This window comes from Phascolarctos cinereus, unplaced genomic scaffold, assembly GCF_003287225.1.
Source record: "Phascolarctos cinereus isolate Bilbo 61053 unplaced genomic scaffold, phaCin_HiC Scaffold_4;HRSCAF=312, whole genome shotgun sequence".
Lineage (NCBI taxonomy): Eukaryota > Metazoa > Chordata > Mammalia > Diprotodontia > Phascolarctidae > Phascolarctos > Phascolarctos cinereus.
In genome coordinates this window covers 312,085,724-312,093,843 of record NW_027555847.1, presented here as the reverse complement: position 1 = coordinate 312,093,843, position 8,120 = coordinate 312,085,724, and the positions used below count along the sequence as shown (strand labels likewise).

The following is an 8,120-nucleotide window of genomic DNA, read 5'->3' as shown; positions in this document are numbered from 1 at the left end:
GCTGCTGTCTCTCTTTAGGATTATCCCTTATTCTTCTCTAAAGGATGAATAATATTTCTGTTGACATTCAAACGTATTCAATGGCTATTTCAATTCCTCAATGGGAAATGAACTTATTTAGACTATAGGTGATATTGTTACCAAAAATAATAATGTACCTTAAATCTGATCTCCTTGGTTCATTTTAAAATTCCAGCCTCTATGGTGTTATTAGAGTTCACTAATATTTTGATTAAATTTATGAAATGTCAAATTCCTGTTGCAACAAAGGACCCCCCTGCTAAGATCCTTAGCTGCCTAATTGAAGCTATCCCCACAAAGATAACTATTTCTAGGCTAAGGAAGGAAAATCCATTTGAGGCTTTTGATAATCGCTTATGTGATGATTTCTCCTCCTTTCTTGTAGTTTATCTTTGGAGGCCCCTTCTCACTTGGGTAAATTTTTCAAGTCCTCTAAAGGAGTAGGTCTACCTAAATCAGATCATCCTCTCTGGGTGGAGCTCAGAAGAAATCACTTCAGGAATTCTGATTATTCCAGTGACCAATCCTGACTTAAGACTAAAGCATTCCTTCTGCCTTTTGGCGAAGAGGTGATGGATTTGTAACATCTTTTTATTATAATAATAAGCCCATTTTAAGGCTGAGGGTAGAGATATCACATTAAAGTCCACTTGGTTCTTTCATCTTTGGCTTTAGGGAGGGTTGTTTTTGTTGTTCTTAGATGAAAAGTTTCAAGTTAAATTACAGTTGCTCTGAGCCCTCATTTAGGAAAGTTCCTAACACCTAGGCAGAGATTGGGCTCTTTGGTTTGATCGTAATCAATCTCTAGTTAATTCCTGGATTCTTGAGGCCAAAATTCACTTTAGTGGAAACATTTGGGTAATTAAACAGCAGATAATATTTAGAATATTAAGACAGGTATCAAGAGAGGAAGTATGGGAAAGACTTCCCATTCTCTAAGATGCCTGTAGAAACAATGACTTTCTTCAGTATCTCTCTTCAGGGCCACAACTCCATTCTCTTTTTTTTTTTAACTACTCCAGTCCAGAAGCTCAGAATTTCTTACTCCCAATTCCCTTTTACTCAAATTATTTAGAGTTAATCACAGGCATACAATGACTTTAATTGATTCAAGCTGGTATACAGGGCAGGTTACCACTTAGTTCTGATGGTTTTCGGTCCAAAAGCGTTACCTAATCAAGGCATCAGTACCAAATGGGGGTAGTTTCAACCCCATCCTTACAAACTGTTAAGTGAAGAAGCATTTTTAGACATGGCCATATCATTGATTTGTTTCTCAGAGGAGCCCGAGGGAAGTTTTCTATTGAGTTGGAAGGTGATGAAGCAGATTTTTTTTAAAAAGCATTAACAGAACCTTAAAATAATTTATTATTTGCAATAAAAAAAAACAAAATTGAAAAGTTCAGAAAGGATCATAAACAGCAATTTTGTTACGGTGTTAAATGTAATGTATACTTATGATGAAAAAACTATGATGCAACAACCTTAGGAGTTCATATACTCTGATATGTGTGCTGGTGATTGCTACGTTCATAATAAAAAAAGATTTAAAAGAAGGCACCGTAGGGCCTTTCAAAACAAGAGTAAGATCGGGACGCTCAGTACACAAATTCTCCCTTAACAAGGTTCACCTTCAACGCATGCGCCTTAGCAACGGCTGTTACCTTCGAACCGCGGCGAATGTTTTTCTCGTTGCTGTGGGTGGAGCCTGGTGACGACGCAGGCACCTGAGCCTATTTAAGGTCCGGTGCAGCGGCGGTTGCCGTCCTGCTAGGTCCTGTGGCGGAGGAGGGGGTGGGACTTTACCGTGAACGGTTGATTTTCAGCGTTGTTGGTTCCGTTCGAGACTCCGACGGTCGCAATGGCCCGTAAGTGTTAGCGGATCGGCTGCAGGAGCTCAGGGGTCTCCTTCTCAGGGCTGCGGCCCCAGTTCGTTGTGATGCCCAAGAGGCTGCCTTCCAGAGCCTTCCCGGGGAAAGAAGGATCTTGTGCCGCTCCCGGCGACCCCGAGCGACCCCAAGCTGCCCCTCCACCTTTATTAAAGGCTCCGTCCGGCCTCGGGGCAGGGTGCAGCCCCAACTCTGCCCTCCTGCGCACCTGGGGAAGGGAGAGGAAGGGAAAGCTGGGCCGGCCCGGGGCACCCCCAGAACGCAGCACCTGTCAGCCCCGGTTTTAGAAAGCGGCAGTTTCACAGAGACTTGGTGCTTCCCTACGGTTGTCCCTGGTCCTCATCCCCCTTTGCTGACCTTGGTGGTCCAGCCTGTAGGTTTCAGCTTCAGCACTTTGAAATACTCCGTGGTGGGGTAGCTCTCTCCCCAGTTTCCCATCCATTTTAGATGTAAGCGTTTAATAAACCCCTCCTTCTGAGGAAGATATTCTTACTGTCTAGACAAGTCAGTGGAGGTGGGATGGAAGAGGAAAGAGAAATGTGGTCGTATTAGATATTATGGTCTGTTTATGGATGATGTCTAAAGCCATGATGTAACCAAGAGTAAGGATAAAGAGCCAAGATTGTTTGTCTCCCACGATCTTTTTTCTCTCTTTTGAGAATGAGGAGGAGGATTTTTTTGCAAGCCTAAATCTAACAAATTCTATGTACAAGTAAAAATTTATAACCATTTTCGTGGGAGCACTGACCTCATAATAGGACAATTTGTAATTCATTTATCATCTGTGAAAGTATGTCTTGACTCCTACCCACTGCAGTCAGGTTGCGTACAGAGTGCTGGGGTTTGGTCAGAGGACCTGAGTAAGAGTCTAGTCTCTGCCATTTATTATTGTGTAATAATGAACAAGTTACCTAATTTCTCTGAGCCTTCGAAGTAAGGAAGGAAAGGGAGGAAGGGAAAAAGCATTTATTAAGCACCTGCTGTTTGCCAAGCACTGTATTATCTCATTTGATCCTCACAGAGGTGGGTTCTATTATTACCCCCATTTTACAGTTGAGGAAACTGAGGCAGATGGCCATTAAGTGACTTGCCAAGGTTAAATGACTAGTAAGTGAGGCAGGATTTGAACTCTGAGCTTCCTAACTCCAGGTACAGGGCTGTAGTGTGCATCACTTACCTTCAGTGAAATGATACATTGGACCAGATGATGATTTCTAAGGTCTCTTCCAGCCCTAAATCCATGGTCCTATGAACTTGAAATGATTTTAAGAAAGGGATGGTGTGATAGTAGGCAATGTTAATATTGTTTATGGTACAGTACTCTATGTGCTGTCATGTGTCTCCTGATCCTGTCGTATCTGCAACACCTGCTGCCAGTTCAGACTAAAGATTCACATATATGTCCTTTAAATGGACCTAACCAAGAATATGAAGAAGGGGTTAAAAGTATGAGTGCTGTTTATTTCTGTAGGTGGAAACCAGCGGGAACTTGCCCGTCAGAAAAACATGAAGAAAACACAGGAGATTAGCAAGGGAAAGAGAAAAGAAGATAGCTTGTCTGCCTCCCAGAGAAAGCAGAGGTAAGTTTTTAATGGGAGTTATTAAGTGATTGGCTTTTCATTTGACCTTCTTAGCCTGGAAGCAGAAAATATTTCTTAAAAGTGATTATTAGAAGGAAATGACAAATTTGTCATATCCCTTCATCTGAACCCTCTAGGGCTATGATATGGAAAATCCAGGTCCAGTCCTTTTTCACTGCAGATTGAGGCTATATAGGACCTTTCACAATTGCCTTGTCCATTTAGAATATAGAAACAGAGAATCAGAGGTGTGACACTTCTAAATAGGTTTTTTGTTTTGTTTTGTTTTTGGTGGGGAGACAATCAGGGTTAAGTGACTTGCCCATGGTCACACAGCTAGTCTGTGGCCTGATTTTAACTCCTGACTCCAGAGCCAGTGCTCTATCTACTGTACCACCTAGCTGCCCCAAATAGATTTTTATTAATATCTATTTTGTAATCACATAAATTAACTTTTGTATTTCCTTCCCTCCTCCCACCTAGGCAGCCATCCCTTATAATAAAGAATTTTTAAAGAGAAAAGAAGAAAAAAAATCAAAATCAATACATTAAAACAAGTGATAAACATAGGCAATGTTCCACATTCAAGTAACTGCAAAGGAAAGAAGGTGTCTTCTCATATGTCCTCTTTGGAGCCTACCTTGTCCTTTGTAATTTTGCTATATTTCATTTTGGATGTTTTGTGGTGGTTGCTCTTTTCATTTACATTATTGTAGTTATTGTGCATGTTGGCTTATTGGCTCTGTTTACGTCACTTTGCATTGCAGTTCTTGTAAGTCTTTCTCATGTTTCTTCTCTCTGTCTGTGATATTTTTCTCACAGAATACTATTATTCCATTACATTTAAGAACCACAATTTGTTTAAGCATTGCTCAGTCGATGGACATATACTTTGTTTTCAGCTCTTTGCTACCACAAGGACTTCTTCTAAGTGAAATGTTGGGGCAGCTAGGTGACACAATGGATAGAGCACCAGCCTTGAAGTCATAAGGACCTGCGTTCAAATCCAGCCTCAGACCAAACACTTGACACTTACTAGCTGTGTGACCCTGAGCAAGTCACTTTACCCCAATTGCCAAAAAAAAAAAGTAAATGTGCAAAAATGGTTATCCATTGATTGGACAATGTTTTACTAAGTAGTTCACAATTCTTCTTTGTTAAAGGCACCATACTGTACTTTTCTGCAGGCAGCCCATGTGAGGGGTACAAAGAAATTTAAGATGCTTGTTCTCCAAACACTCCTCTAATAGTTAATTTATATATACAGATTGTCTCTGTTATAAGGGCAATATGCAATAAGTTCCATGAGAGTTCAGTTAATGTTAGGGTGTCTCTTCCATGATAGCACTGAACTGTATTCAAATTCAAATGACATGGATTTGTTTTAAAATATTTTTTAATAAACTTATCTGACTCTAAGTAATGAGTAGAGAAGGAGTGACCCAAGAATTAGTATTAAGGTGGTCTGGAGAGATTTCCTAACAATTAGTAGAAGGTAAGTGGGTTTATCCTCTTTGGAGATCTTAAGGCAGATTCACTTTGTCAGGTAAGCAGTTCTTTTGGGGGTATGGGTTGAACTTGATGATCAATGAAGATCAAATTCAAAAATTTCAGATTGTGTAATGTTGACTACATCTTGTATTTGCATCATGGAGCCATTGGTTTAGACAGTAAAATCTTTAACATTATCATGTGACATTTCATTTGTATGACATTACTATTAAAGATTACTAATGCCAAGTTTCTCATTAGTGCAGGCTCTGTGAAGATAAATGGAAGTAAGCACTTACATAAAATCAGCAAGTTAATAAGCTAGGTATATTGGGAAAACAAAGGGAAACAGTGCCTGTCCATACATAGGGAGCTTACAGTCTACGAAAAGATTCAAAAATAAAAAAAGAGCTTGCATAGAACATTATGAAATACAAAATGGATAATTTGGATTATATTAAATTGAAAAGTTTTTGCACAAACAAAGCCAGTGCAACCAAGATTAGGAGGAAAGCAGAAAACAGAATTTTTACAACCAGTGTCTCTGATAAAGGCCTCATTTCTAAAATATGTAGAGAACTTAGTCAAATTTATAAGAGTACAAGTCATTCTCCAACTGATGAATGGTCAAAGGATATGAATAGGCGGTTTTCAGAAGAAAAAATTAAAACTAATCATGTGAAAAAATGCTGTAAATCACTATTCAGTATTAGAAAATGCAAATCAAAACAACTTTGAGGTACCACATCACACGTATCAGATTGGCTAACATGACAAAAAAAAGAAAATGATAAATGTTGGAGAAGATGTGGGAAAACTGAAACACTAATGCATTATTAGTGGAGTTGTGAACTGATCCCAACCATTCTGGAGAGCAGTTTGGAACTATGTATACCCTTTGACCCAGAAATGCCATTTATAGGTCTGTGTCCCAAAGAGATCATACAAATGGGAAAAGGACTCACAGGTACAAAAAATATTTATAGCAGCTCTTTTTGCGGTGGCAAAGAACTGGAAGTCGCAGGGATGCCCATCAGGGAATGGCTAAACAAATTGTAGTATACAAATGTAATGGAATACTATTGTGCTATAAGAAATGATGAGCAAGTGGACTTCAGAAAAACCTGGAAAGACTTGTATGGACTGATGCTGAGTGAAATGAACAGAACCAGGAGAACGTTGTACACAGTAACAGCCACATTGTGTGATAGACTTATCTCTTCTTAGCAATGCAAAGATCTAAGACAACTCCAAAAGATTCATGATGGAAAATATGCCCACATCCAGAAAAAGAACTATGAATTCTTAATGCAGATCGAAGCATATTATTTATTCTCTTTTTTTTGTTTTGTTTTCTTTTTTCTTGTGGTTTCTCCCATTGATTCCAATTCTTCTTTACAACATGACTAATGTTGAAAATAGGTTTAATATGAATGTATATGTTGAGCTCATATCAATTTACACTCTATCTTCGGGTTGGGGGAGGGGATAGATGGGGAGAAAATTTGGAACTCAAAATCTTATGGAAGTGAATGTTGAAAACTAAAATAAGTAATTTTTTTTAAAAAAAAAAAGCTTGCATGAAACTATAAACTGTCATTTATAGCTGGTTAGAAAATGCATTAACTTTAGTGAAAATTACAGTGATGGCTTGTTGATTTCATTGTCTCCTTCTGAACTCTCATTCTTCTGTGTCTGGATCTCACTACTTGCTATTTGATGTTTATATGGATGCTGTCAATAATATATTCTGCTTAACATTGTTCACTCAGCTTCACCTTCATGTCTTGTATTACCACTTGCTCAGCTACCCCCTAGTCATTATACCCTTGGCTTGTTTTTGCATTTGGGGAATAAGTTGGTCACCCATCTTATTGGATTCCTTTGTGGACATGAATATATTAATGTATGTATATATTAAGATCAACTTGAAAAAAATAAAGTATATGCTTCTAAAAGATTTTTGAATTAACAAATTTAACTCTGATATCTTTTTAAGAACCTAGGCCCATTTCCTGGTCTGTCCGTTGACGAATTATGAGATTCATTTTCTAAGAGTGAAATCTAGAAAGGAGACAACTTTCTCAGGACATTTTAGCACAACAAAATCCAATAAGAAATATAGCTGCATCAGCAAAGCAGCATATTTCCAGTTGCTCCCATCTATTCTTTACTAAAGAAGAAAAGCAAAGGAGGGAAATGGGGAAATGTAATTGTTTTAGTACTTGTTTTTCTGATACTTCAAATGCCTTTTTATGCATAAGAGAAACAGGATATCTGTGAAAAATAAGCTTACTTTGTTATAGCAGCTCATGTTTTTGTTTTTCATAGGGATTCTGAAATCATGCAACAAAAGCAGAAGGCTGCTAATGAGAAGAAATCTCTGCAGACAGGTGAAAAATGATCCACAGTAATTTGAAGAACAAGGTGGATCACAGGATCTGAAATCAAGAGTTTGTAGAGTGACCAGCCATTAAATATCTAACAATGTATCATATCCTTAGGCTTGTTTACTTCCTACTTATTTCTTTTTAGTCCATGATAACTTAAGATGCATGGTATAGAATAGTTCTAAAAAATGGAACATTTCTTCATGCTTATAAAAGTGATAGAAATTAATGAATCTCTGTGGTTCATATTAATATCTAGAATTGTGTAGATAAGTTATTTGATACTAGACTTTAAGCTTCAAATTTTCATCCTTTCTGTAGTATCCTCATGATATGTTAACTTTTTGTCTGAAGTAAGTCATTAAGATCCATTATAATTTTTTCTATTGGATTTATAAAAGTCAAGTTTTCATGTAACTTTTTAGAGCATGTTTTGCATGAAATATATAAATATGACACTTCTCTGATTAGTAAATAAATGTTTTAACAACAGCAATCTAAATTGCAGTTTTATATTTCCATTTAACCTTAAAAAAAATTGTGAAGGTATACTGACTACCCTCTTTCAATCCAGCATCGACCTTGCCTATAAAAATGTTACTTTCTGGACAGCGCAGAAGTAGATCCTCAAAAGATATCAGCAATCTGTATCAATATACGCTGTAAATATAATTCTGAGGGGGAAAATGCCGTTCAGTGTCATTTTTATTCAACTAGATGTACCCTTCCTCCTCCTTTTACAAATGGAG

At 37.7% G+C, this 8,120-nt stretch overlaps 1 non-coding gene across 1 annotated transcript; it reads left to right on the top strand.

Annotated features, from left to right (window-relative positions):
- The first annotated feature begins 1,753 nt into the window (after positions 1 to 1,753).
- On the top strand, positions 1,754 to 7,867 carry LOC110216630 (uncharacterized). Its single transcript, XR_013486127.1, has 3 exons — positions 1,754 to 1,889; positions 3,382 to 3,490; positions 7,313 to 7,867. It is a non-coding gene; the product is annotated as an uncharacterized LOC110216630 (transcript).
- Positions 7,868 to 8,120: the final 253 nt, after the last annotated feature.